General features: G+C 46.7%; 16 non-coding genes and 2 pseudogenes across 16 annotated transcripts; all 18 read right to left on the bottom strand.

The window, feature by feature from the left end:
- Window positions 1-607: 607 nt before the first annotated feature.
- On the bottom strand, window positions 608-798 carry LOC142285079 (U2 spliceosomal RNA). Its single transcript, XR_012746504.1, has one exon. It is a non-coding gene; the product is annotated as a U2 spliceosomal RNA (small nuclear RNA).
- Window positions 799-2,185: 1,387 nt separating this feature from the next.
- LOC142285078 (U2 spliceosomal RNA) lies at window positions 2,186-2,376 on the bottom strand. Its single transcript, XR_012746503.1, has one exon. It is a non-coding gene; the product is annotated as a U2 spliceosomal RNA (small nuclear RNA).
- Window positions 2,377-3,763: 1,387 nt separating this feature from the next.
- Window positions 3,764-3,954, bottom strand: LOC142285077 (U2 spliceosomal RNA). The gene has a single exon (XR_012746502.1). It is a non-coding gene; the product is annotated as a U2 spliceosomal RNA (small nuclear RNA).
- A 1,387-nt stretch (window positions 3,955-5,341) lies between these two features.
- LOC142285076 (U2 spliceosomal RNA) lies at window positions 5,342-5,532 on the bottom strand. The gene has a single exon (XR_012746501.1). It is a non-coding gene; the product is annotated as a U2 spliceosomal RNA (small nuclear RNA).
- Window positions 5,533-6,919: 1,387 nt separating this feature from the next.
- LOC142285074 (U2 spliceosomal RNA) lies at window positions 6,920-7,110 on the bottom strand. Its single transcript, XR_012746498.1, has one exon. It is a non-coding gene; the product is annotated as a U2 spliceosomal RNA (small nuclear RNA).
- Window positions 7,111-8,497: 1,387 nt separating this feature from the next.
- Window positions 8,498-8,688, bottom strand: LOC142285073 (U2 spliceosomal RNA). Its single transcript, XR_012746497.1, has one exon. It is a non-coding gene; the product is annotated as a U2 spliceosomal RNA (small nuclear RNA).
- A 1,387-nt stretch (window positions 8,689-10,075) lies between these two features.
- Window positions 10,076-10,266, bottom strand: LOC142285072 (U2 spliceosomal RNA). The gene has a single exon (XR_012746496.1). It is a non-coding gene; the product is annotated as a U2 spliceosomal RNA (small nuclear RNA).
- A 1,387-nt stretch (window positions 10,267-11,653) lies between these two features.
- LOC142285112 (U2 spliceosomal RNA) lies at window positions 11,654-11,849 on the bottom strand. Its single transcript, XR_012746541.1, has one exon. It is a non-coding gene; the product is annotated as a U2 spliceosomal RNA (small nuclear RNA).
- Window positions 11,850-12,504: 655 nt separating this feature from the next.
- LOC142285118 (U2 spliceosomal RNA) lies at window positions 12,505-12,646 on the bottom strand (annotated as a pseudogene).
- A 1,385-nt stretch (window positions 12,647-14,031) lies between these two features.
- Window positions 14,032-14,222, bottom strand: LOC142285071 (U2 spliceosomal RNA). Its single transcript, XR_012746495.1, has one exon. It is a non-coding gene; the product is annotated as a U2 spliceosomal RNA (small nuclear RNA).
- Window positions 14,223-15,609: 1,387 nt separating this feature from the next.
- Window positions 15,610-15,800, bottom strand: LOC142285102 (U2 spliceosomal RNA). Its single transcript, XR_012746529.1, has one exon. It is a non-coding gene; the product is annotated as a U2 spliceosomal RNA (small nuclear RNA).
- Window positions 15,801-17,187: 1,387 nt separating this feature from the next.
- On the bottom strand, window positions 17,188-17,378 carry LOC142285070 (U2 spliceosomal RNA). The gene has a single exon (XR_012746494.1). It is a non-coding gene; the product is annotated as a U2 spliceosomal RNA (small nuclear RNA).
- Window positions 17,379-18,765: 1,387 nt separating this feature from the next.
- LOC142285069 (U2 spliceosomal RNA) lies at window positions 18,766-18,956 on the bottom strand. Its single transcript, XR_012746492.1, has one exon. It is a non-coding gene; the product is annotated as a U2 spliceosomal RNA (small nuclear RNA).
- Window positions 18,957-20,343: 1,387 nt separating this feature from the next.
- LOC142285111 (U2 spliceosomal RNA) lies at window positions 20,344-20,539 on the bottom strand. The gene has a single exon (XR_012746539.1). It is a non-coding gene; the product is annotated as a U2 spliceosomal RNA (small nuclear RNA).
- A 1,310-nt stretch (window positions 20,540-21,849) lies between these two features.
- On the bottom strand, window positions 21,850-22,019 carry LOC142285116 (U2 spliceosomal RNA; annotated as a pseudogene).
- A 1,387-nt stretch (window positions 22,020-23,406) lies between these two features.
- Window positions 23,407-23,597, bottom strand: LOC142285068 (U2 spliceosomal RNA). Its single transcript, XR_012746491.1, has one exon. It is a non-coding gene; the product is annotated as a U2 spliceosomal RNA (small nuclear RNA).
- Window positions 23,598-24,984: 1,387 nt separating this feature from the next.
- Window positions 24,985-25,175, bottom strand: LOC142285067 (U2 spliceosomal RNA). The gene has a single exon (XR_012746490.1). It is a non-coding gene; the product is annotated as a U2 spliceosomal RNA (small nuclear RNA).
- Window positions 25,176-26,562: 1,387 nt separating this feature from the next.
- On the bottom strand, window positions 26,563-26,753 carry LOC142285066 (U2 spliceosomal RNA). Its single transcript, XR_012746489.1, has one exon. It is a non-coding gene; the product is annotated as a U2 spliceosomal RNA (small nuclear RNA).
- Window positions 26,754-27,312: the final 559 nt, after the last annotated feature.

The raw sequence follows: 27,312 nt of genomic DNA, 5'->3' as shown, positions 1-27,312 counted from the left end.
CGTTCCTTATATTGCGGTATGAGGCTTCGCAGTAGGTTGCAAACATTCATCACCCATGACTGTCCCCAATTGAGCTCAGAAGCTCAATGTCTATCATGACCTCTCTTTTAGAATGTCCAAGAGCAAGCAAACTATTCCTCCAGGAGAGGGCGCCAACAGACTACTAAAGAGATCATCATTACTCAAAGAAAACCCCAAAAACCAATGCATGATAGGAATAAACAGGTAACTTTCTTTGGAGTGGAAGCGGAGAGATCGCACCAGATGCCAATTCTAGATCTTATCACACCTGTGGTCACTGCAGCAGCAGGTGAATCCACTTTGTCCAAAAGGGATCTATTCCATTCAATTGCAAATGATCTAGATAAGACAGAGAACTGCAGCACGGGGACATAGCCGAGTTGGTCAGGTTGAGTGGTGATGAGTTTGCTATTTGGATGAATAAAGAAAGTCAAAAGTGTGAAAGATAAAAAACAAAAGGAGGAAGTGTGAAAAGTGAATGGGCCAAATTGAGGTGCATATGAAGACGTATGCTTTCTTCCAATTCATTAAATCGGGCTAATATGAATCAGGTGAATTGAGTTCTGCTTTTGGAAACTGGGTTAAGAAGGGGTGCACCGTTCCTGGAGGTACTGCAATACCAGGTCAATGCGTGGAGTGGACAGAGCAAGCTCTTTTTCCATCTCCCTGTTCTAAAAATCCATTTAATATATGGTCCCCAGATAGGGGACGTATCAGATATTAAACTGATAAGAACAGATACTACACTTGATCTTAGCCAAAAGGCCGAGAAGCGATAACCAGAATTGGTTTGGGCCTCGAGTGGCACCCTGGCCTATGCCGGACACATCTTAGGGAGAGAGAGCGAGAGGGAGACAAACCCACGCCTACACAAGACATTTTGTCACCCAAGCCAACCCTTGAAAAGGCTGCTTTGCAGAGCAAAAACAAGAAGAATGGTGCGTTTTGCAGCCGCCGCCCACTGCAATGAATCTGAATAACTCCTCCTTTAGGGCGCAAGCAACTCCCCTCCCCCTTGCAGTCTTTCCAATTCACGATACAAAAAGACGGACAGGACAGGTTGCCTGACTTTCCGTCACTGCCACCCTTTGCCATCCTTACCCGTAGAAAGCCCTTTCATCATCCCCAAACCCTAATCTTTTCCCTTTCCTTCCCAGCCCCCAAACCCTGCCCTCTGTACCTTTCTCACCACCCGCTTCCCTTCTCCTGTCATCCCCCTACCACCCGGGAAAAAAAGAGATTGCCCCCTCCTTCCACTAGCCCACCCTCCCACCCAAAGAACAACTTCTTCTGCGCAGCTTGTTTTCTAGGCAGCAGCGCTATTGTGATGTCATCGGGGGGCATTGTGACAAGCCGCCAGTGTTCCGTCTCTTCATGTTGTGCACAGTTCAAACGGAAAATACATCAACAGGCAGACTACAGAAAAGCTTACTATCAAAGGTTAGAGGGGGGCTTTCTCAGAGGGCTTTTTACAGTTTTTCTATTCCCAATTAGCCGTTTAAGTGTACTTATTGAAAGTAGTAATTCTTTCATAGGCCGCCCTTTCTTAGTATTTGACGTTCCTTATATTGCGGTATGAGGCTTCGCAGTAGGTTGCAAACATTCATCACCCATGACTGTCCCCAATTGAGCTCAGAAGCTCAATGTCTATCATGACCTCTCTTTTAGAATGTCCAAGAGCAAGCAAACTATTCCTCCAGGAGAGGGCGCCAACAGACTACTAAAGAGATCATCATTACTCAAAGAAAACCCCAAAAACCAATGCATGATAGGAATAAACAGGTAACTTTCTTTGGAGTGGAAGCGGAGAGATCGCACCAGATGCCAATTCTAGATCTTATCACACCTGTGGTCACTGCAGCAGCAGGTGAATCCACTTTGTCCAAAAGGGATCTATTCCATTCAATTGCAAATGATCTAGATAAGACAGAGAACTGCAGCACGGGGACATAGCCGAGTTGGTCAGGTTGAGTGGTGATGAGTTTGCTATTTGGATGAATAAAGAAAGTCAAAAGTGTGAAAGATAAAAAACAAAAGGAGGAAGTGTGAAAAGTGAATGGGCCAAATTGAGGTGCATATGAAGACGTATGCTTTCTTCCAATTCATTAAATCGGGCTAATATGAATCAGGTGAATTGAGTTCTGCTTTTGGAAACTGGGTTAAGAAGGGGTGCACCGTTCCTGGAGGTACTGCAATACCAGGTCAATGCGTGGAGTGGACAGAGCAAGCTCTTTTTCCATCTCCCTGTTCTAAAAATCCATTTAATATATGGTCCCCAGATAGGGGACGTATCAGATATTAAACTGATAAGAACAGATACTACACTTGATCTTAGCCAAAAGGCCGAGAAGCGATAACCAGAATTGGTTTGGGCCTCGAGTGGCACCCTGGCCTATGCCGGACACATCTTAGGGAGAGAGAGCGAGAGGGAGACAAACCCACGCCTACACAAGACATTTTGTCACCCAAGCCAACCCTTGAAAAGGCTGCTTTGCAGAGCAAAAACAAGAAGAATGGTGCGTTTTGCAGCCGCCGCCCACTGCAATGAATCTGAATAACTCCTCCTTTAGGGCGCAAGCAACTCCCCTCCCCCTTGCAGTCTTTCCAATTCACGATACAAAAAGACGGACAGGACAGGTTGCCTGACTTTCCGTCACTGCCACCCTTTGCCATCCTTACCCGTAGAAAGCCCTTTCATCATCCCCAAACCCTAATCTTTTCCCTTTCCTTCCCAGCCCCCAAACCCTGCCCTCTGTACCTTTCTCACCACCCGCTTCCCTTCTCCTGTCATCCCCCTACCACCCGGGAAAAAAAGAGATTGCCCCCTCCTTCCACTAGCCCACCCTCCCACCCAAAGAACAACTTCTTCTGCGCAGCTTGTTTTCTAGGCAGCAGCGCTATTGTGATGTCATCGGGGGGCATTGTGACAAGCCGCCAGTGTTCCGTCTCTTCATGTTGTGCACAGTTCAAACGGAAAATACATCAACAGGCAGACTACAGAAAAGCTTACTATCAAAGGTTAGAGGGGGGCTTTCTCAGAGGGCTTTTTACAGTTTTTCTATTCCCAATTAGCCGTTTAAGTGTACTTATTGAAAGTAGTAATTCTTTCATAGGCCGCCCTTTCTTAGTATTTGACGTTCCTTATATTGCGGTATGAGGCTTCGCAGTAGGTTGCAAACATTCATCACCCATGACTGTCCCCAATTGAGCTCAGAAGCTCAATGTCTATCATGACCTCTCTTTTAGAATGTCCAAGAGCAAGCAAACTATTCCTCCAGGAGAGGGCGCCAACAGACTACTAAAGAGATCATCATTACTCAAAGAAAACCCCAAAAACCAATGCATGATAGGAATAAACAGGTAACTTTCTTTGGAGTGGAAGCGGAGAGATCGCACCAGATGCCAATTCTAGATCTTATCACACCTGTGGTCACTGCAGCAGCAGGTGAATCCACTTTGTCCAAAAGGGATCTATTCCATTCAATTGCAAATGATCTAGATAAGACAGAGAACTGCAGCACGGGGACATAGCCGAGTTGGTCAGGTTGAGTGGTGATGAGTTTGCTATTTGGATGAATAAAGAAAGTCAAAAGTGTGAAAGATAAAAAACAAAAGGAGGAAGTGTGAAAAGTGAATGGGCCAAATTGAGGTGCATATGAAGACGTATGCTTTCTTCCAATTCATTAAATCGGGCTAATATGAATCAGGTGAATTGAGTTCTGCTTTTGGAAACTGGGTTAAGAAGGGGTGCACCGTTCCTGGAGGTACTGCAATACCAGGTCAATGCGTGGAGTGGACAGAGCAAGCTCTTTTTCCATCTCCCTGTTCTAAAAATCCATTTAATATATGGTCCCCAGATAGGGGACGTATCAGATATTAAACTGATAAGAACAGATACTACACTTGATCTTAGCCAAAAGGCCGAGAAGCGATAACCAGAATTGGTTTGGGCCTCGAGTGGCACCCTGGCCTATGCCGGACACATCTTAGGGAGAGAGAGCGAGAGGGAGACAAACCCACGCCTACACAAGACATTTTGTCACCCAAGCCAACCCTTGAAAAGGCTGCTTTGCAGAGCAAAAACAAGAAGAATGGTGCGTTTTGCAGCCGCCGCCCACTGCAATGAATCTGAATAACTCCTCCTTTAGGGCGCAAGCAACTCCCCTCCCCCTTGCAGTCTTTCCAATTCACGATACAAAAAGACGGACAGGACAGGTTGCCTGACTTTCCGTCACTGCCACCCTTTGCCATCCTTACCCGTAGAAAGCCCTTTCATCATCCCCAAACCCTAATCTTTTCCCTTTCCTTCCCAGCCCCCAAACCCTGCCCTCTGTACCTTTCTCACCACCCGCTTCCCTTCTCCTGTCATCCTCCTACCACCCGGGAAAAAAAGAGATTGCCCCCTCCTTCCACTAGCCCACCCTCCCACCCAAAGAACAACTTCTTCTGCGCAGCTTGTTTTCTAGGCAGCAGCGCTATTGTGATGTCATCGGGGGGCATTGTGACAAGCCGCCAGTGTTCCGTCTCTTCATGTTGTGCACAGTTCAAACGGAAAATACATCAACAGGCAGACTACAGAAAAGCTTACTATCAAAGGTTAGAGGGGGGCTTTCTCAGAGGGCTTTTTACAGTTTTTCTATTCCCAATTAGCCGTTTAAGTGTACTTATTGAAAGTAGTAATTCTTTCATAGGCCGCCCTTTCTTAGTATTTGACGTTCCTTATATTGCGGTATGAGGCTTCGCAGTAGGTTGCAAACATTCATCACCCATGACTGTCCCCAATTGAGCTCAGAAGCTCAATGTCTATCATGACCTCTCTTTTAGAATGTCCAAGAGCAAGCAAACTATTCCTCCAGGAGAGGGCGCCAACAGACTACTAAAGAGATCATCATTACTCAAAGAAAACCCCAAAAACCAATGCATGATAGGAATAAACAGGTAACTTTCTTTGGAGTGGAAGCGGAGAGATCGCACCAGATGCCAATTCTAGATCTTATCACACCTGTGGTCACTGCAGCAGCAGGTGAATCCACTTTGTCCAAAAGGGATCTATTCCATTCAATTGCAAATGATCTAGATAAGACAGAGAACTGCAGCACGGGGACATAGCCGAGTTGGTCAGGTTGAGTGGTGATGAGTTTGCTATTTGGATGAATAAAGAAAGTCAAAAGTGTGAAAGATAAAAAACAAAAGGAGGAAGTGTGAAAAGTGAATGGGCCAAATTGAGGTGCATATGAAGACGTATGCTTTCTTCCAATTCATTAAATCGGGCTAATATGAATCAGGTGAATTGAGTTCTGCTTTTGGAAACTGGGTTAAGAAGGGGTGCACCGTTCCTGGAGGTACTGCAATACCAGGTCAATGCGTGGAGTGGACAGAGCAAGCTCTTTTTCCATCTCCCTGTTCTAAAAATCCATTTAATATATGGTCCCCAGATAGGGGACGTATCAGATATTAAACTGATAAGAACAGATACTACACTTGATCTTAGCCAAAAGGCCGAGAAGCGATAACCAGAATTGGTTTGGGCCTCGAGTGGCACCCTGGCCTATGCCGGACACATCTTAGGGAGAGAGAGCGAGAGGGAGACAAACCCACGCCTACACAAGACATTTTGTCACCCAAGCCAACCCTTGAAAAGGCTGCTTTGCAGAGCAAAAACAAGAAGAATGGTGCGTTTTGCAGCCGCCGCCCACTGCAATGAATCTGAATAACTCCTCCTTTAGGGCGCAAGCAACTCCCCTCCCCCTTGCAGTCTTTCCAATTCACGATACAAAAAGACGGACAGGACAGGTTGCCTGACTTTCCGTCACTGCCACCCTTTGCCATCCTTACCCGTAGAAAGCCCTTTCATCATCCCCAAACCCTAATCTTTTCCCTTTCCTTCCCAGCCCCCAAACCCTGCCCTCTGTACCTTTCTCACCACCCGCTTCCCTTCTCCTGTCATCCCCCTACCACCCGGGAAAAAAAGAGATTGCCCCCTCCTTCCACTAGCCCACCCTCCCACCCAAAGAACAACTTCTTCTGCGCAGCTTGTTTTCTAGGCAGCAGCGCTATTGTGATGTCATCGGGGGGCATTGTGACAAGCCGCCAGTGTTCCGTCTCTTCATGTTGTGCACAGTTCAAACGGAAAATACATCAACAGGCAGACTACAGAAAAGCTTACTATCAAAGGTTAGAGGGGGGCTTTCTCAGAGGGCTTTTTACAGTTTTTCTATTCCCAATTAGCCGTTTAAGTGTACTTATTGAAAGTAGTAATTCTTTCATAGGCCGCCCTTTCTTAGTATTTGACGTTCCTTATATTGCGGTATGAGGCTTCGCAGTAGGTTGCAAACATTCATCACCCATGACTGTCCCCAATTGAGCTCAGAAGCTCAATGTCTATCATGACCTCTCTTTTAGAATGTCCAAGAGCAAGCAAACTATTCCTCCAGGAGAGGGCGCCAACAGACTACTAAAGAGATCATCATTACTCAAAGAAAACCCCAAAAACCAATGCATGATAGGAATAAACAGGTAACTTTCTTTGGAGTGGATGCGGAGAGATCGCACCAGATGCCAATTCTAGATCTTATCACACCTGTGGTCACTGCAGCAGCAGGTGAATCCACTTTGTCCAAAAGGGATCTATTCCATTCAATTGCAAATGATCTAGATAAGACAGAGAACTGCAGCACGGGGACATAGCCGAGTTGGTCAGGTTGAGTGGTGATGAGTTTGCTATTTGGATGAATAAAGAAAGTCAAAAGTGTGAAAGATAAAAAACAAAAGGAGGAAGTGTGAAAAGTGAATGGGCCAAATTGAGCTGCATATGAAGACGTATGCTTTCTTCCAATTCATTAAATCGGGCTAATATGAATCAGGTGAATTGAGTTCTGCTTTTGGAAACTGGGTTAAGAAGGGGTGCACCGTTCCTGGAGGTACTGCAATACCAGGTCAATGCGTGGAGTGGACAGAGCAAGCTCTTTTTCCATCTCCCTGTTCTAAAAATCCATTTAATATATGGTCCCCAGATAGGGGACGTATCAGATATTAAACTGATAAGAACAGATACTACACTTGATCTTAGCCAAAAGGCCGAGAAGCGATAACCAGAATTGGTTTGGGCCTCGAGTGGCACCCTGGCCTATGCCGGACACATCTTAGGGAGAGAGAGCGAGAGGGAGACAAACCCACGCCTACACAAGACATTTTGTCACCCAAGCCAACCCTTGAAAAGGCTGCTTTGCAGAGCAAAAACAAGAAGAATGGTGCGTTTTGCAGCCGCCGCCCACTGCAATGAATCTGAATAACTCCTCCTTTAGGGCGCAAGCAACTCCCCTCCCCCTTGCAGTCTTTCCAATTCACGATACAAAAAGACGGACAGGACAGGTTGCCTGACTTTCCGTCACTGCCACCCTTTGCCATCCTTACCCGTAGAAAGCCCTTTCATCATCCCCAAACCCTAATCTTTTCCCTTTCCTTCCCAGCCCCCAAACCCTGCCCTCTGTACCTTTCTCACCACCCGCTTCCCTTCTCCTGTCATCCCCCTACCACCCGGGAAAAAAAGAGATTGCCCCCTCCTTCCACTAGCCCACCCTCCCACCCAAAGAACAACTTCTTCTGCGCAGCTTGTTTTCTAGGCAGCAGCGCTATTGTGATGTCATCGGGGGGCATTGTGACAAGCCGCCAGTGTTCCGTCTCTTCATGTTGTGCACAGTTCAAACGGAAAATACATCAACAGGCAGACTACAGAAAAGCTTACTATCAAAGGTTAGAGGGGGGCTTTCTCAGAGGGCTTTTTACAGTTTTTCTATTCCCAATTAGCCGTTTAAGTGTACTTATTGAAAGTAGTAATTCTTTCATAGGCCGCCCTTTCTTAGTATTTGACGTTCCTTATATTGCGGTATGAGGCTTCGCAGTAGGTTGCAAACATTCATCACCCATGACTGTCCCCAATTGAGCTCAGAAGCTCAATGTCTATCATGACCTCTCTTTTAGAATGTCCAAGAGCAAGCAAACTATTCCTCCAGGAGAGGGCGCCAACAGACTACTAAAGAGATCATCATTACTCAAAGAAAACCCCAAAAACCAATGCATGATAGGAATAAACAGGTAACTTTCTTTGGAGTGGAAGCGGAGAGATCGCACCAGATGCCAATTCTAGATCTTATCACACCTGTGGTCACTGCAGCAGCAGGTGAATCCACTTTGTCCAAAAGGGATCTATTCCATTCAATTGCAAATGATCTAGATAAGACAGAGAACTGCAGCACGGGGACATAGCCGAGTTGGTCAGGTTGAGTGGTGATGAGTTTGCTATTTGGATGAATAAAGAAAGTCAAAAGTGTGAAAGATAAAAAACAAAAGGAGGAAGTGTGAAAAGTGAATGGGCCAAATTGAGGTGCATATGAAGACGTATGCTTTCTTCCAATTCATTAAATCGGGCTAATATGAATCAGGTGAATTGAGTTCTGCTTTTGGAAACTGGGTTAAGAAGGGGTGCACCGTTCCTGGAGGTACTGCAATACCAGGTCAATGCGTGGAGTGGACAGAGCAAGCTCTTTTTCCATCTCCCTGTTCTAAAAATCCATTTAATATATGGTCCCCAGATAGGGGACGTATCAGATATTAAACTGATAAGAACAGATACTACACTTGATCTTAGCCAAAAGGCCGAGAAGCGATAACCAGAATTGGTTTGGGCCTCGAGTGGCACCCTGGCCTATGCCGGACACATCTTAGGGAGAGAGAGCGAGAGGGAGACAAACCCACGCCTACACAAGACATTTTGTCACCCAAGCCAACCCTTGAAAAGGCTGCTTTGCAGAGCAAAAACAAGAAGAATGGTGCGTTTTGCAGCCGCCGCCCACTGCAATGAATCTGAATAACTCCTCCTTTAGGGCGCAAGCAACTCCCCTCCCCCTTGCAGTCTTTCCAATTCACGATGCAAAAAGACGGACAGGACAGGTTGCCTGACTTTCCGTCACTGCCACCCTTTGCCATCCTTACCCGTAGAAAGCCCTTTCATCATCCCCAAACCCTAATCTTTTCCCTTTCCTTCCCAGCCCCCAAACCCTGCCCTCTGTACCTTTCTCACCACCCGCTTCCCTTCTCCTGTCATCCCCCTACCACCCGGGAAAAAAAGAGATTGCCCCCTCCTTCCACTAGCCCACCCTCCCACCCAAAGAACAACTTCTTCTGCGCAGCTTGTTTTCTAGGCAGCAGCGCTATTGTGATGTCATCGGGGGGCATTGTGACAAGCCGCCAGTGTTCCGTCTCTTCATGTTGTGCACAGTTCAAACGGAAAATACATCAACAGGCAGACTACAGAAAAGCTTACTATCAAAGGTTAGAGGGGGGCTTTCTCAGAGGGCTTTTTACAGTTTTTCTATTCCCAATTAGCCGTTTAAGTGTACTTATTGAAAGTAGTAATTCTTTCATAGGCTGCCCTTTCTTAGTATTTGACGTTCCTTATATTGCGGTATGAGGCTTCGCAGTAGGTTGCAAACATTCATCACCCATGACTGTCCCCAATTGAGCTCAGAAGCTCAATGTCTATCATGACCTCTCTTTTAGAATGTCCAAGAGCAAGCAAACTATTCCTCCAGGAGAGGGCGCCAACAGACTACTAAAGAGATCATCATTACTCAAAGAAAACCCCAAAAACCAATGCATGATAGGAATAAACAGGTAACTTTCTTTGGAGTGGAAGCGGAGAGATCGCACCAGATGCCAATTCTAGATCTTATCACACCTGTGGTCACTGCAGCAGCAGGTGAATCCACTTTGTCCAAAAGGGATCTATTCCATTCAATTGCAAATGATCTAGATAAGACAGAGAACTGCAGCACGGGGACATAGCCGAGTTGGTCAGGTTGAGTGGTGATGAGTTTGCTATTTGGATGAATAAAGAAAGTCAAAAGTGTGAAAGATAAAAAACAAAAGGAGGAAGTGTGAAAAGTGAATGGGCCAAATTGAGGTGCATATGAAGACGTATGCTTTCTTCCAATTCATTAAATCGGGCTAATATGAATCAGGTGAATTGAGTTCTGCTTTTGGAAACTGGGTTAAGAAGGGGTGCACCGTTCCTGGAGGTACTGCAATACCAGGTCAATGCGTGGAGTGGACAGAGCAAGCTCTTTTTCCATCTCCCTGTTCTAAAAATCCATTTAATATATGGTCCCCAGATAGGGGACGTATCAGATATTAAACTGATAAGAACAGATACTACACTTGATCTTAGCCAAAAGGCCGAGAAGCGATAACCAGAATTGGTTTGGGCCTCGAGTGGCACCCTGGCCTATGCCGGACACATCTTAGGGAGAGAGAGCGAGAGGGAGACAAACCCACGCCTACACAAGACATTTTGTCACCCAAGCCAACCCTTGAAAAGGCTGCTTTGCAGAGCAAAAACAAGAAGAATGGTGCGTTTTGCAGCCGCCGCCCACTGCAATGAATCTGAATAACTCCTCCTTTAGGGCGCAAGCAACTCCCCTCCCCCTTGCAGTCTTTCCAATTCACGATACAAAAAGACGGACAGGACAGGTTGCCTGACTTTCCGTCACTGCCACCCTTTGCCATCCTTACCCGTAGAAAGCCCTTTCATCATCCCCAAACCCTAATCTTTTCCCTTTCCTTCCCAGCCCCCAAACCCTGCCCTCTGTACCTTTCTCACCACCCGCTTCCCTTCTCCTGTCATCCCCCTACCACCCGGGAAAAAAAGAGATTGCCCCCTCCTTCCACTAGCCCACCCTCCCACCCAAAGAACAACTTCTTCTGCGCAGCTTGTTTTCTAGGCAGCAGCGCTATTGTGATGTCATCGGGGGGCATTGTGACAAGCCGCCAGTGTTCCGTCTCTTCATGTTGTGCACAGTTCAAACGGAAAATACATCAACAGGCAGACTACAGAAAAGCTTACTATCAAAGGTTAGAGGGGGGCTTTCTCAGAGGGCTTTTTACAGTTTTTCTATTCCCAATTAGCCGTTTAAGTGTACTTATTGAAAGTAGTAATTCTTTCATAGGCCGCCCTTTCTTAGTATTTGACGTTCCTTATATTGCGGTATGAGGCTTCGCAGTAGGTTGCAAACATTCATCACCCATGACTGTCCCCAATTGAGCTCAGAAGCTCAATGTCTATCATGACCTCTCTTTTAGAATGTCCAAGAGCAAGCAAACTATTCCTCCAGGAGAGGGCGCCAACAGACTACTAAAGAGATCATCATTACTCAAAGAAAACCCCAAAAACCAATGCATGATAGGAATAAACAGGTAACTTTCTTTGGAGTGGAAGCGGAGAGATCGCACCAGATGCCAATTCTAGATCTTATCACACCTGTGGTCACTGCAGCAGCAGGTGAATCCACTTTGTCCAAAAGGGATCTATTCCATTCAATTGCAAATGATCTAGATAAGACAGAGAACTGCAGCACGGGGACATAGCCGAGTTGGTCAGGTTGAGTGGTGATGAGTTTGCTATTTGGATGAATAAAGAAAGTCAAAAGTGTGAAAGATAAAAAACAAAAGGAGGAAGTGTGAAAAGTGAATGGGCCAAATTGAGGTGCATATGAAGACGTATGCTTTCTTCCAATTCATTAAATCGGGCTAATATGAATCAGGTGAATTGAGTTCTGCTTTTGGAAACTGGGTTAAGAAGGGGTGCACCGTTCCTGGAGGTACTGCAATACCAGGTCAATGCGTGGAGTGGACAGAGCAAGCTCTTTTTCCATCTCCCTGTTCTAAAAATCCATTTAATATATGGTCCCCAGATAGGGGACGTATCAGATATTAAACTGATAAGAACAGATTTTTGATTTAATGAAGCTTTCCAAAGCACCGCAAAAATGCATGACCGAAGTCACACCAAAAACAGTGCAAAGGCTAGGATTCGTGTGGACCCCTCCGTGAGAAGAGGATCCCCAAAAATCAACCCCGTCCCTCCGAGCCAGAAGGCCACAGCGAGGGTCAGGGATCTTTGGTGCTCCCCCAGGCCGAAGCCTGGTTGAGCCTTGTTGTTGCTCCCAGCGTCCACCGAGGCATCTTACCCAAGTGGAGTAGGGCGCTACTAGTCGTTGGTTTCGCAGCCGAGACTGCCCGGACCGTCAACCGGTGTTGGTTTCTCAGCCCAAGGCTGACCGGACCTCCAACCGGGTGTTGGTTTCTCAGCCCAAGGCTAACCGGACCTCCAACCGGGTGTTGGTTTCTCAGCCAAAGCTGACCCGGACCTCCAACCGGGTGTTGGTTTCTCAGCCCAAAGCTGACCGGACCTCCGACCGGGATTATAAAAATTTCCCTTCTTAGCCAGAAGGCCGGGATAGGGCAATATGCTTGAAAAGTATAAATAGGCAAGGCGCGGCGTGCGACAGAGTCTGAGGCTTACCAGGGTCCCAACCTAGCAAGTTCAGACTCCCTCCAGGGTGTCCATTCCTGGGGCACATTGCACCATAACCCCCACACTTACTCAGTCTAATAGCCTCGATCCTGGTAGGGCCATGGTTTCCTCTAGATGGATATACTATCCTCCCAAAGTACTAACAAGCGCAACCTTCCAGTGTGCATTGCATCATTGTACTAAGGTGGCCGGAGCCTTAAACCACCTTTTCGAACGATACTACACTTGATCTTAGCCAAAAGGCCGAGAAGCGATAACCAGAATTGGTTTGGGCCTCGAGTGGCACCCTGGCCTATGCCGGACACATCTTAGGGAGAGAGAGCGAGAGGGAGACAAACCCACGCCTACACAAGACATTTTGTCACCCAAGCCAACCCTTGAAAAGGCTGCTTTGCAGAGCAAAAACAAGAAGAATGGTGCGTTTTGCAGCCGCCGCCCACTGCAATGAATCTGAATAACTCCTCCTTTAGGGCGCAAGCAACTCCCCTCCCCCTTGCAGTCTTTCCAATTCACGATACAAAAAGACGGACAGGACAGGTTGCCTGACTTTCCGTCACTGCCACCCTTTGCCATCCTTACCCGTAGAAAGCCCTTTCATCATCCCCAAACCCTAATCTTTTCCCTTTCCTTCCCAGCCCCCAAACCCTGCCCTCTGTACCTTTCTCACCACCCGCTTCCCTTCTCCTGTCATCCCCCTACCACCCGGGAAAAAAAGAGATTGCCCCCTCCTTCCACTAGCCCACCCTCCCACCCAAAGAACAACTTCTTCTGCGCAGCTTGTTTTCTAGGCAGCAGCGCTATTGTGATGTCATCGGGGGGCATTGTGACAAGCCGCCAGTGTTCCGTCTCTTCATGTTGTGCACAGTTCAAACGGAAAATACATCAACAGGCAGACTACAGAAAAGCTTACTATCAAAGGTTAGAGGGGGGCTTTCTCAGAGGGCTTTTTACAGTTTTTCTATTCCCAATTAGCCGTTTAAGTGTACTTATTGAAAGTAGTAATTCTTTCATAGGCCGCCCTTTCTTAGTATTTGACGTTCCTTATATTGCGGTATGAGGCTTCGCAGTAGGTTGCAAACATTCATCACCCATGACTGTCCCCAATTGAGCTCAGAAGCTCAATGTCTATCATGACCTCTCTTTTAGAATGTCCAAGAGCAAGCAAACTATTCCTCCAGGAGAGGGCGCCAACAGACTACTAAAGAGATCATCATTACTCAAAAAACCCCAAAAACCAATGCATGATAGGAATAAACAGGTAACTTTCTTTGGAGTGGAAGCGGAGAGATCGCACCAGATGCCAATTCTAGATCTTATCACACCTGTGGTCACTGCAGCAGCAGGTGAATCCACTTTGTCCAAAAGGGATCTATTCCATTCAATTGCAAATGATCTAGATAAGACAGAGAACTGCAGCACGGGGACATAGCCGAGTTGGTCAGGTTGAGTGGTGATGAGTTTGCTATTTGGATGAATAAAGAAAGTCAAAAGTGTGAAAGATAAAAAACAAAAGGAGGAAGTGTGAAAAGTGAATGGGCCAAATTGAGGTGCATATGAAGACGTATGCTTTCTTCCAATTCATTAAATCGGGCTAATATGAATCAGGTGAATTGAGTTCTGCTTTTGGAAACTGGGTTAAGAAGGGGTGCACCGTTCCTGGAGGTACTGCAATACCAGGTCAATGCGTGGAGTGGACAGAGCAAGCTCTTTTTCCATCTCCCTGTTCTAAAAATCCATTTAATATATGGTCCCCAGATAGGGGACGTATCAGATATTAAACTGATAAGAACAGATACTACACTTGATCTTAGCCAAAAGGCCGAGAAGCGATAACCAGAATTGGTTTGGGCCTCGAGTGGCACCCTGGCCTATGCCGGACACATCTTAGGGAGAGAGAGCGAGAGGGAGACAAACCCACGCCTACACAAGACATTTTGTCACCCAAGCCAACCCTTGAAAAGGCTGCTTTGCAGAGCAAAAACAAGAAGAATGGTGCGTTTTGCAGCCGCCGCCCACTGCAATGAATCTGAATAACTCCTCCTTTAGGGCGCAAGCAGCTCCCCTCCCCCTTGCAGTCTTTCCAATTCACGATACAAAAAGACGGACAGGACAGGTTGCCTGACTTTCCGTCACTGCCACCCTTTGCCATCCTTACCCGTAGAAAGCCCTTTCATCATCCCCAAACCCTAATCTTTTCCCTTTCCTTCCCAGCCCCCAAACCCTGCCCTCTGTACCTTTCTCACCACCCGCTTCCCTTCTCCTGTCATCCCCCTACCACCCGGGAAAAAAAGAGATTGCCCCCTCCTTCCACTAGCCCACCCTCCCACCCAAAGAACAACTTCTTCTGCGCAGCTTGTTTTCTAGGCAGCAGCGCTATTGTGATGTCATCGGGGGGCATTGTGACAAGCCGCCAGTGTTCCGTCTCTTCATGTTGTGCACAGTTCAAACGGAAAATACATCAACAGGCAGACTACAGAAAAGCTTACTATCAAAGGTTAGAGGGGGGCTTTCTCAGAGGGCTTTTTACAGTTTTTCTATTCCCAATTAGCCGTTTAAGTGTACTTATTGAAAGTAGTAATTCTTTCATAGGCCGCCCTTTCTTAGTATTTGACGTTCCTTATATTGCGGTATGAGGCTTCGCAGTAGGTTGCAAACATTCATCACCCATGACTGTCCCCAATTGAGCTCAGAAGCTCAATGTCTATCATGACCTCTCTTTTAGAATGTCCAAGAGCAAGCAAACTATTCCTCCAGGAGAGGGCGCCAACAGACTACTAAAGAGATCATCATTACTCAAAGAAAACCCCAAAAACCAATGCATGATAGGAATAAACAGGTAACTTTCTTTGGAGTGGAAGCGGAGAGATCGCACCAGATGCCAATTCTAGATCTTATCACACCTGTGGTCACTGCAGCAGCAGGTGAATCCACTTTGTCCAAAAGGGATCTATTCCATTCAATTGCAAATGATCTAGATAAGACAGAGAACTGCAGCACGGGGACATAGCCGAGTTGGTCAGGTTGAGTGGTGATGAGTTTGCTATTTGGATGAATAAAGAAAGTCAAAAGTGTGAAAGATAAAAAACAAAAGGAGGAAGTGTGAAAAGTGAATGGGCCAAATTGAGGTGCATATGAAGACGTATGCTTTCTTCCAATTCATTAAATCGGGCTAATATGAATCAGGTGAATTGAGTTCTGCTTTTGGAAACTGGGTTAAGAAGGGGTGCACCGTTCCTGGAGGTACTGCAATACCAGGTCAATGCGTGGAGTGGACAGAGCAAGCTCTTTTTCCATCTCCCTGTTCTAAAAATCCATTTAATATATGGTCCCCAGATAGGGGACGTATCAGATATTAAACTGATAAGAACAGATACTACACTTGATCTTAGCCAAAAGGCCGCGAAGCGATAACCAGAATTGGTTTGGGCCTCGAGTGGCACCCTGGCCTATGCCGGACACATCTTAGGGAGAGATAGCGAGAGGGAGACAAACCCACGCCTACACAAGACATTTTGTCACCCAAGCCAACCCTTGAAAAGGCTGCTTTGCAGAGCAAAAACAAGAAGAATGGTGCGTTTTGCAGCCGCCGCCCACTGCAATGAATCTGAATAACTCCTCCTTTAGGGCGCAAGCAACTCCCCTCCCCCTTGCAGTCTTTCCAATTCACGATACAAAAAGACGGACAGGACAGGTTGCCTGACTTTCCGTCACTGCCACCCTTTGCCATCCTTACCCGTAGAAAGCCCTTTCATCATCCCCAAACCCTAATCTTTTCCCTTTCCTTCCCAGCCCCCAAACCCTGCCCTCTGTACCTTTCTCACCACCCGCTTCCCTTCTCCTGTCATCCCCCTACCACCCGGGAAAAAAAGAGATTGCCCCCTCCTTCCACTAGCCCACCCTCCCACCCAAAGAACAACTTCTTCTGCGCAGCTTGTTTTCTAGGCAGCAGCGCTATTGTGATGTCATCGGGGGGCATTGTGACAAGCCGCCAGTGTTCCGTCTCTTCATGTTGTGCACAGTTCAAACGGAAAATACATCAACAGGCAGACTACAGAAAAGCTTACTATCAAAGGTTAGAGGGGGGCTTTCTCAGAGGGCTTTTTACAGTTTTTCTATTCCCAATTAGCCGTTTAAGTGTACTTATTGAAAGTAGTAATTCTTTCATAGGCCGCCCTTTCTTAGTATTTGACGTTCCTTATATTGCGGTATGAGGCTTCGCAGTAGGTTGCAAACATTCATCACCCATGACTGTCCCCAATTGAGCTCAGAAGCTCAATGTCTATCATGACCTCTCTTTTAGAATGTCCAAGAGCAAGCAAACTATTCCTCCAGGAGAGGGCGCCAACAGACTACTAAAGAGATCATCATTACTCAAAGAAAACCCCAAAAACCAATGCATGATAGGAATAAACAGGTAACTTTCTTTGGAGTGGAAGCGGAGAGATCGCACCAGATGCCAATTCTAGATCTTATCACACCTGTGGTCACTGCAGCAGCAGGTGAATCCACTTTGTCCAAAAGGGATCTATTCCATTCAATTGCAAATGATCTAGATAAGACAGAGAACTGCAGCACGGGGACATAGCCGAGTTGGTCAGGTTGAGTGGTGATGAGTTTGCTATTTGGATGAATAAAGAAAGTCAAAAGTGTGAAAGATAAAAAACAAAAGGAGGAAGTGTGAAAAGTGAATGGGCCAAATTGAGGTGCATATGAAGACGTATGCTTTCTTCCAATTCATTAAATCGGGCTAATATGAATCAGGTGAATTGAGTTCTGCTTTTGGAAACTGGGTTAAGAAGGGGTGCACCGTTCCTGGAGGTACTGCAATACCAGGTCAATGCGTGGAGTGGACAGAGCAAGCTCTTTTTCCATCTCCCTGTTCTAAAAATCCATTTAATATATGGTCCCCAGATAGGGGACGTATCAGATATTAAACTGATAAGAACAGATACTACACTTGATCTTAGCCAAAAGGCCGAGAAGCGATAACCAGAATTGGTTTGGGCCTCGAGTGGCACCCTGGCCTATGCCGGACACATCTTAGGGAGAGAGAGCGAGAGGGAGACAAACCCACGCCTACACAAGACATTTTGTCACCCAAGCCAACCCTTGAAAAGGCTGCTTTGCAGAGCAAAAACAAGAAGAATGGTGCGTTTTGCAGCCGCCGCCCACTGCAATGAATCTGAATAACTCCTCCTTTAGGGCGCAAGCAACTCCCCTCCCCCTTGCAGTCTTTCCAATTCACGATACAAAAAGACGGACAGGACAGGTTGCCTGACTTTCCGTCACTGCCACCCTTTGCCATCCTTACCCGTAGAAAGCCCTTTCATCATCCCCAAACCCTAATCTTTTCCCTTTCCTTCCCAGCCCCCAAACCCTGCCCTCTGTACCTTTCTCACCACCCGCTTCCCTTCTCCTGTCATCCCCCTACCACCCGGGAAAAAAAGAGATTGCCCCCTCCTTCCACTAGCCCACCCTCCCACCCAAAGAACAACTTCTTCTGCGCAGCTTGTTTTCTAGGCAGCAGCGCTATTGTGATGTCATCGGGGGGCATTGTGACAAGCCGCCAGTGTTCCGTCTCTTCATGTTGTGCACAGTTCAAACGGAAAATACATCAACAGGCAGACTACAGAAAAGCTTACTATCAAAGGTTAGAGGGGGGCTTTCTCAGAGGGCTTTTTACAGTTTTTCTATTCCCAATTAGCCGTTTAAGTGTACTTATTGAAAGTAGTAATTCTTTCATAGGCCGCCCTTTCTTAGTATTTGACGTTCCTTATATTGCGGTATGAGGCTTCGCAGTAGGTTGCAAACATTCATCACCCATGACTGTCCCCAATTGAGCTCAGAAGCTCAATGTCTATCATGACCTCTCTTTTAGAATGTCCAAGAGCAAGCAAACTATTCCTCCAGGAGAGGGCGCCAACAGACTACTAAAGAGATCATCATTACTCAAAGAAAACCCCAAAAACCAATGCATGATAGGAATAAACAGGTAACTTTCTTTGGAGTGGAAGCGGAGAGATCGCACCAGATGCCAATTCTAGATCTTATCACACCTGTGGTCACTGCAGCAGCAGGTGAATCCACTTTGTCCAAAAGGGATCTATTCCATTCAATTGCAAATGATCTAGATAAGACAGAGAACTGCAGCACGGGGACATAGCCGAGTTGGTCAGGTTGAGTGGTGATGAGTTTGCTATTTGGATGAATAAAGAAAGTCAAAAGTGTGAAAGATAAAAAACAAAAGGAGGAAGTGTGAAAAGTGAATGGGCCAAATTGAGGTGCATATGAAGACGTATGCTTTCTTCCAATTCATTAAATCGGGCTAATATGAATCAGGTGAATTGAGTTCTGCTTTTGGAAACTGGGTTAAGAAGGGGTGCACCGTTCCTGGAGGTACTGCAATACCAGGTCAATGCGTGGAGTGGACAGAGCAAGCTCTTTTTCCATCTCCCTGTTCTAAAAATCCATTTAATATATGGTCCCCAGATAGGGGACGTATCAGATATTAAACTGATAAGAACAGATACTACACTTGATCTTAGCCAAAAGGCCGAGAAGCGATAACCAGAATTGGTTTGGGCCTCGAGTGGCACCCTGGCCTATGCCGGACACATCTTAGGGAGAGAGAGCGAGAGGGAGACAAACCCACGCCTACACAAGACATTTTGTCACCCAAGCCAACCCTTGAAAAGGCTGCTTTGCAGAGCAAAAACAAGAAGAATGGTGCGTTTTGCAGCCGCCGCCCACTGCAATGAATCTGAATAACTCCTCCTTTAGGGCGCAAGCAACTCCCCTCCCCCTTGCAGTCTTTCCAATTCACGATACAAAAAGACGGACAGGACAGGTTGCCTGACTTTCCGTCACTGCCACCCTTTGCCATCCTTACCCGTAGAAAGCCCTTTCATCATCCCCAAACCCTAATCTTTTCCCTTTCCTTCCCAGCCCCCAAACCCTGCCCTCTGTACCTTTCTCACCACCCGCTTCCCTTCTCCTGTCATCCCCCTACCACCCGGGAAAAAAAGAGATTGCCCCCTCCTTCCACTAGCCCACCCTCCCACCCAAAGAACAACTTCTTCTGCGCAGCTTGTTTTCTAGGCAGCAGCGCTATTGTGATGTCATCGGGGGGCATTGTGACAAGCCGCCAGTGTTCCGTCTCTTCATGTTGTGCACAGTTCAAACGGAAAATACATCAACAGGCAGACTACAGAAAAGCTTACTATCAAAGGTTAGAGGGGGGCTTTCTCAGAGGGCTTTTTACAGTTTTTCTATTCCCAATTAGCCGTTTAAGTGTACTTATTGAAAGTAGTAATTCTTTCATAGGCCGCCCTTTCTTAGTATTTGACGTTCCTTATATTGCGGTATGAGGCTTCGCAGTAGGTTGCAAACATTCATCACCCATGACTGTCCCCAATTGAGCTCAGAAGCTCAATGTCTATCATGACCTCTCTTTTAGAATGTCCAAGAGCAAGCAAACTATTCCTCCAGGAGAGGGCGCCAACAGACTACTAAAGAGATCATCATTACTCAAAGAAAACCCCAAAAACCAATGCATGATAGGAATAAACAGGTAACTTTCTTTGGAGTGGAAGCGGAGAGATCGCACCAGATGCCAATTCTAGATCTTATCACACCTGTGGTCACTGCAGCAGCAGGTGAATCCACTTTGTCCAAAAGGGATCTATTCCATTCAATTGCAAATGATCTAGATAAGACAGAGAACTGCAGCACGGGGACATAGCCGAGTTGGTCAGGTTGAGTGGTGATGAGTTTGCTATTTGGATGAATAAAGAAAGTCAAAAGTGTGAAAGATAAAAAACAAAAGGAGGAAGTGTGAAAAGTGAATGGGCCAAATTGAGGTGCATATGAAGACGTATGCTTTCTTCCAATTCATTAAATCGGGCTAATATGAATCAGGTGAATTGAGTTCTGCTTTTGGAAACTGGGTTAAGAAGGGGTGCACCGTTCCTGGAGGTACTGCAATACCAGGTCAATGCGTGGAGTGGACAGAGCAAGCTCTTTTTCCATCTCCCTGTTCTAAAAATCCATTTAATATATGGTCCCCAGATAGGGGACGTATCAGATATTAAACTGATAAGAACAGATTTTGATTTAATGAAGCTTTCCAAAGCACCACAAAAAATGCATGACCGAAGTCACACCAAAAACAGTGCAAAGGCTAGGATTCGTGTGGACCCCACCGTGAGGAGAGGGTCCCCAAAAATCAACCCCGTCCCTCCGAGCCAGAAGGCCACAGCAAGGGTCAGGGATCTTCGGTGCTCCCCCAAGCCGAAGCCTGGTTGAGCCTTGTCGTTGCTCCCAGCGTCCACCCAGGCATCTTACCCAAGTGGAGTAGAGAGCTACTAGTTGTTGGTTTCGCAGCCGAAACTGCCCGGACCGTCAACCGGTGTTGGTTTCTCAGCACAAGGCTAACCGGACCTCCAACCGGGTGTTGGTTTCTCAGCCGAAGCTGACCCAGACCTCCAACCGGGTGTTGGTTTCTCAGCCGAAGCTGACCCAGACCTCCAACCGGGTGTTAGTTTCTCAGCCCAAAGCTGAACAGACCTCCGACCGGGATTATAAAAATTTCCCTTCCTAGCCAGAAGGCCGGGATAGGGTAATATGCTCAAAAAGTATGAAAAGGCAAGGTACGGTGTGCTACAGAGCCCAAGATCTTTTTACACCTAGGCCTGCGACTGGAACACGGGGGCATCCGCTACGTCTTGAGGAAAGAAGGTTTAATCATAATCACAGACGAGGATTCTTTACTGTACGAGCAGTGAGACTATGGAATTCTCTGCCGCATGATGTTGTAATGAGTGATTCACTACTAACATTTAAGCAGAGCCTGGATGCCTTTCTTGAAAAATTTAATATAACCAGTTATGTATATTAGATTTTATGACAGGGTATTGATCCAGGGAACTAGTCTGATTGCCGGATGTGGAGTCAGGAAGGAAATTTTTTCCCCATTGGAACTTGTTTGCCACATTGGGGTTTTTTGCCTTCCTCTGGATCAACATGTTAGGCTACGGGTTGAACTAGATGGACTTAGAGTCTCCCTTCAACCTTAAAACTATGAAGGCTTGCCGGGGTCCCAAGCCAGCAAGCTCAGACTCACTCCAGGGTCGTCAGTCCTGGGGCACGTTGTACCATAGCCCCCCACCCTTACTCAGTCTAATAGCCTCGATCCTGGTAGGGCCATGTTTTCCTCTAGATGAATATACTATCCACCCAGAGTACTAGCAAGCGCAACCTTCCAGTGTGCATTGTATCATTGTACTAAGGTGGCCTGGAGCTTAAACCACCTCTTCGAACAACACTACACTTGATCTTAGCCAAAAGGCCGAGAAGCGATAACCAGAATTGGTTTGGGCCTCGAGTGGCACCCTGGCCTATGCCGGACACATCTTAGGGAGAGAGAGCGAGAGGGAGACAAACCCACGCCTACAGAAGACATTTTGTCACCCAAGCCAACCCTTGAAAAGGCTGCTTTGCAGAGCAAAAACAAGAAGAATGGTGCGTTTGGCAGCCGCCGCCCCCCACTGCAATGAATCTGAATAACTCCTCCTTTAGGGCGCAAGAACAGATACTACACTTGATCTTAGCCAAAAGGCCGAGAAGCGATAACCAGAATTGGTTTGGGCCTCGAGTGGCACCCTGGCCTATGCCGGACACATCTTAGGGAGAGAGAGCGAGAGGGAGACAAACCCACGCCTACACAAGACATTTTGTCACCCAAGCCAACCCTTGAAAAGGCTGCTTTGCAGAGCAAAAACAAGAAGAATGGTGCGTTTTGCAGCCGCCGCCCACTGCAATGAATCTGAATAACTCCTCCTTTAGGGCGCAAGCAACTCCCCTCCCCCTTGCAGTCTTTCCAATTCACGATACAAAAAGACGGACAGGACAGGTTGCCTGACTTTCCGTCACTGCCACCCTTTGCCATCCTTACCCGTAGAAAGCCCTTTCATCATCCCCAAACCCTAATCTTTTCCCTTTCCTTCCCAGCCCCCAAACCCTGCCCTCTGTACCTTTCTCACCACCCGCTTCCCTTCTCCTGTCATCCCCCTACCACCCGGGAAAAAAAGAGATTGCCCCCTCCTTCCACTAGCCCACCCTCCCACCCAAAGAACAACTTCTTCTGCGCAGCTTGTTTTCTAGGCAGCAGCGCTATTGTGATGTCATCGGGGGGCATTGTGACAAGCCGCCAGTGTTCCGTCTCTTCATGTTGTGCACAGTTCAAACGGAAAATACATCAACAGGCAGACTACAGAAAAGCTTACTATCAAAGGTTAGAGGGGGGCTTTCTCAGAGGGCTTTTTACAGTTTTTCTATTCCCAATTAGCCGTTTAAGTGTACTTATTGAAAGTAGTAATTCTTTCATAGGCCGCCCTTTCTTAGTATTTGACGTTCCTTATATTGCGGTATGAGGCTTCGCAGTAGGTTGCAAACATTCATCACCCATGACTGTCCCCAATTGAGCTCAGAAGCTCAATGTCTATCATGACCTCTCTTTTAGAATGTCCAAGAGCAAGCAAACTATTCCTCCAGGAGAGGGCGCCAACAGACTACTAAAGAGATCATCATTACTCAAAGAAAACCCCAAAAACCAATGCATGATAGGAATAAACAGGTAACTTTCTTTGGAGTGGAAGCGGAGAGATCGCACCAGATGCCAATTCTAGATCTTATCACACCTGTGGTCACTGCAGCAGCAGGTGAATCCACTTTGTCCAAAAGGGATCTATTCCATTCAATTGCAAATGATCTAGATAAGACAGAGAACTGCAGCACGGGGACATAGCCGAGTTGGTCAGGTTGAGTGGTGATGAGTTTGCTATTTGGATGAATAAAGAAAGTCAAAAGTGTGAAAGATAAAAAACAAAAGGAGGAAGTGTGAAAAGTGAATGGGCCAAATTGAGGTGCATATGAAGACGTATGCTTTCTTCCAATTCATTAAATCGGGCTAATATGAATCAGGTGAATTGAGTTCTGCTTTTGGAAACTGGGTTAAGAAGGGGTGCACCGTTCCTGGAGGTACTGCAATACCAGGTCAATGCGTGGAGTGGACAGAGCAAGCTCTTTTTCCATCTCCCTGTTCTAAAAATCCATTTAATATATGGTCCCCAGATAGGGGACGTATCAGATATTAAACTGATAAGAACAGATACTACACTTGATCTTAGCCAAAAGGCCGAGAAGCGATAACCAGAATTGGTTTGGGCCTCGAGTGGCACCCTGGCCTATGCCGGACACATCTTAGGGAGAGAGAGCGAGAGGGAGACAAACCCACGCCTACACAAGACATTTTGTCACCCAAGCCAACCCTTGAAAAGGCTGCTTTGCAGAGCAAAAACAAGAAGAATGGTGCGTTTTGCAGCCGCCGCCCACTGCAATGAATCTGAATAACTCCTCCTTTAGGGCGCAAGCAACTCCCCTCCCCCTTGCAGTCTTTCCAATTCACGATACAAAAAGACGGACAGGACAGGTTGCCTGACTTTCCGTCACTGCCACCCTTTGCCATCCTTACCCGTAGAAAGCCCTTTCATCATCCCCAAACCCTAATCTTTTCCCTTTCCTTCCCAGCCCCCAAACCCTGCCCTCTGTACCTTTCTCACCACCCGCTTCCCTTCTCCTGTCATCCCCCTACCACCCGGGAAAAAAAGAGATTGCCCCCTCCTTCCACTAGCCCACCCTCCCACCCAAAGAACAACTTCTTCTGCGCAGCTTGTTTTCTAGGCAGCAGCGCTATTGTGATGTCATCGGGGGGCATTGTGACAAGCCGCCAGTGTTCCGTCTCTTCATGTTGTGCACAGTTCAAACGGAAAATACATCAACAGGCAGACTACAGAAAAGCTTACTATCAAAGGTTAGAGGGGGGCTTTCTCAGAGGGCTTTTTACAGTTTTTCTATTCCCAATTAGCCGTTTAAGTGTACTTATTGAAAGTAGTAATTCTTTCATAGGCCGCCCTTTCTTAGTATTTGATGTTCCTTATATTGCGGTATGAGGCTTCGCAGTAGGTTGCAAACATTCATCACCCATGACTGTCCCCAATTGAGCTCAGAAGCTCAATGTCTATCATGACCTCTCTTTTAGAATGTCCAAGAGCAAGCAAACTATTCCTCCAGGAGAGGGCGCCAACAGACTACTAAAGAGATCATCATTACTCAAAGAAAACCCCAAAAACCAATGCATGATAGGAATAAACAGGTAACTTTCTTTGGAGTGGAAGCGGAGAGATCGCACCAGATGCCAATTCTAGATCTTATCACACCTGTGGTCACTGCAGCAGCAGGTGAATCCACTTTGTCCAAAAGGGATCTATTCCATTCAATTGCAAATGATCTAGATAAGACAGAGAACTGCAGCACGGGGACATAGCCGAGTTGGTCAGGTTGAGTGGTGATGAGTTTGCTATTTGGATGAATAAAGAAAGTCAAAAGTGTGAAAGATAAAAAACAAAAGGAGGAAGTGTGAAAAGTGAATGGGCCAAATTGAGGTGCATATGAAGACGTATGCTTTCTTCCAATTCATTAAATCGGGCTAATATGAATCAGGTGAATTGAGTTCTGCTTTTGGAAACTGGGTTAAGAAGGGGTGCACCGTTCCTGGAGGTACTGCAATACCAGGTCAATGCGTGGAGTGGACAGAGCAAGCTCTTTTTCCATCTCCCTGTTCTAAAAATCCATTTAATATATGGTCCCCAGATAGGGGACGTATCAGATATTAAACTGATAAGAACAGATACTACACTTGATCTTAGCCAAAAGGCCGAGAAGCGATAACCAGAATTGGTTTGGGCCTCGAGTGGCACCCTGGCCTATGCCGGACACATCTTAGGGAGAGAGAGCGAGAGGGAGACAAACCCACGCCTACACAAGACATTTTGTCACCCAAGCCAACCCTTGAAAAGGCTGCTTTGCAGAGCAAAAACAAGAAGAATGGTGCGTTTTGCAGCCGCCGCCCACTGCAATGAATCTGAATAACTCCTCCTTTAGGGCGCAAGCAACTCCCCTCCCCCTTGCAGTCTTTCCAATTCACGATACAAAAAGACGGACAGGACAGGTTGCCTGACTTTCCGTCACTGCCACCCTTTGCCATCCTTACCCGTAGAAAGCCCTTTCATCATCCCCAAACCCTAATCTTTTCCCTTTCCTTCCCAGCCCCCAAACCCTGCCCTCTGTACCTTTCTCACCACCCGCTTCCCTTCTCCTGTCATCCCCCTACCACCCGGGAAAAAAAGAGATTGCCCCCTCCTTCCACTAGCCCACCCTCCCACCCAAAGAACAACTTCTTCTGCGCAGCTTGTTTTCTAGGCAGCAGCGCTATTGTGATGTCATCGGGGGGCATTGTGACAAGCCGCCAGTGTTCCGTCTCTTCATGTTGTGCACAGTTCAAACGGAAAATACATCAACAGGCAGACTACAGAAAAGCTTACTATCAAAGGTTAGAGGGGGGCTTTCTCAGAGGGCTTTTTACAGTTTTTCTATTCCCAATTAGCCGTTTAAGTGTACTTATTGAAAGTAGTAATTCTTTCATAGGCCGCCCTTTCTTAGTATTTGACGTTCCTTATATTGCGGTATGAGGCTTCGCAGTAGGTTGCAAATATTCATCACCCATGACTGTCCCCAATTGAGCTCAGAAGCTCAATGTCTATCATGACCTCTCTTTTAGAATGTCCAAGAGCAAGCAAACTATTCCTCCAGGAGAGGGCGCCAACAGACTACTAAAGAGATCATCATTACTCAAAGAAAACCCCAAAAACCAATGCATGATAGGAATAAACAGGTAACTTTCTTTGGAGTGGAAGCGGAGAGATCGCACCAGATGCCAATTCTAGATCTTATCACACCTGTGGTCACTGCAGCAGCAGGTGAATCCACTTTGTCCAAAAGGGATCTATTCCATTCAATTGCAAATGATCTAGATAAGACAGAGAACTGCAGCACGGGGACATAGCCGAGTTGGTCAGGTTGAGTGGTGATGAGTTTGCTATTTGGATGAATAAAGAAAGTCAAAAGTGTGAAAGATAAAAAACAAAAGGAGGAAGTGTGAAAAGTGAATGGGCCAAATTGAGGTGCATATGAAGACGTATGCTTTCTTCCAATTCATTAAATCGGGCTAATATGAATCAGGTGAATTGAGTTCTGCTTTTGGAAACTGGGTTAAGAAGGGGTGCACCGTTCCTGGAGGTACTGCAATACCAGGTCAATGCGTGGAGTGGACAGAGCAAGCTCTTTTTCCATCTCCCTGTTCTAAAAATCCATTTAATATATGGTCCCCAGATAGGGGACGTATCAGATATTAAACTGATAAGAACAGATACTACACTTGATCTTAGCCAAAAGGCCGAGAAGCGATAACCAGAATTGGTTTGGGCCTCGAGTGGCACCCTGGCCTATGCCGGACACATCTTAGGGAGAGAGAGCGAGAGGGAGACAAACCCACGCCTACACAAGACATTTTGTCACCCAAGCCAACCCTTGAAAAGGCTGCTTTGCAGAGCAAAAACAAGAAGAATGGTGCGTTTTGCAGCCGCCGCCCACTGCAATGAATCTGAATAACTCCTCCTTTAGGGCGCAAGCAACTCCCCTCCCCCTTGCAGTCTTTCCAATTCACGATACAAAAAGACGGACAGGACAGGTTGCCTGACTTTCCGTCACTGCCACCCTTTGCCATCCTTACCCGTAGAAAGCCCTTTCATCATCCCCAAACCCTAATCTTTTCCCTTTCCTTCCCAGCCCCCAAACCCTGCCCTCTGTACCTTTCTCACCACCCGCTTCCCTTCTCCTGTCATCCCCCTACCACCCGGGAAAAAAAGAGATTGCCCCCTCCTTCCACTAGCCCACCCTCCCACCCAAAGAACAACTTCTTCTGCGCAGCTTGTTTTCTAGGCAGCAGCGCTATTGTGATGTCATCG

Source organism: Anomaloglossus baeobatrachus, unplaced genomic scaffold, assembly GCF_048569485.1.
Source record: "Anomaloglossus baeobatrachus isolate aAnoBae1 unplaced genomic scaffold, aAnoBae1.hap1 Scaffold_589, whole genome shotgun sequence".
NCBI classification, from domain to species: domain Eukaryota; kingdom Metazoa; phylum Chordata; class Amphibia; order Anura; family Aromobatidae; genus Anomaloglossus; species Anomaloglossus baeobatrachus.
The sequence above is the reverse complement of the archived record's forward strand: the minus strand, read 5'-3'. Positions and strand labels throughout refer to the sequence as shown.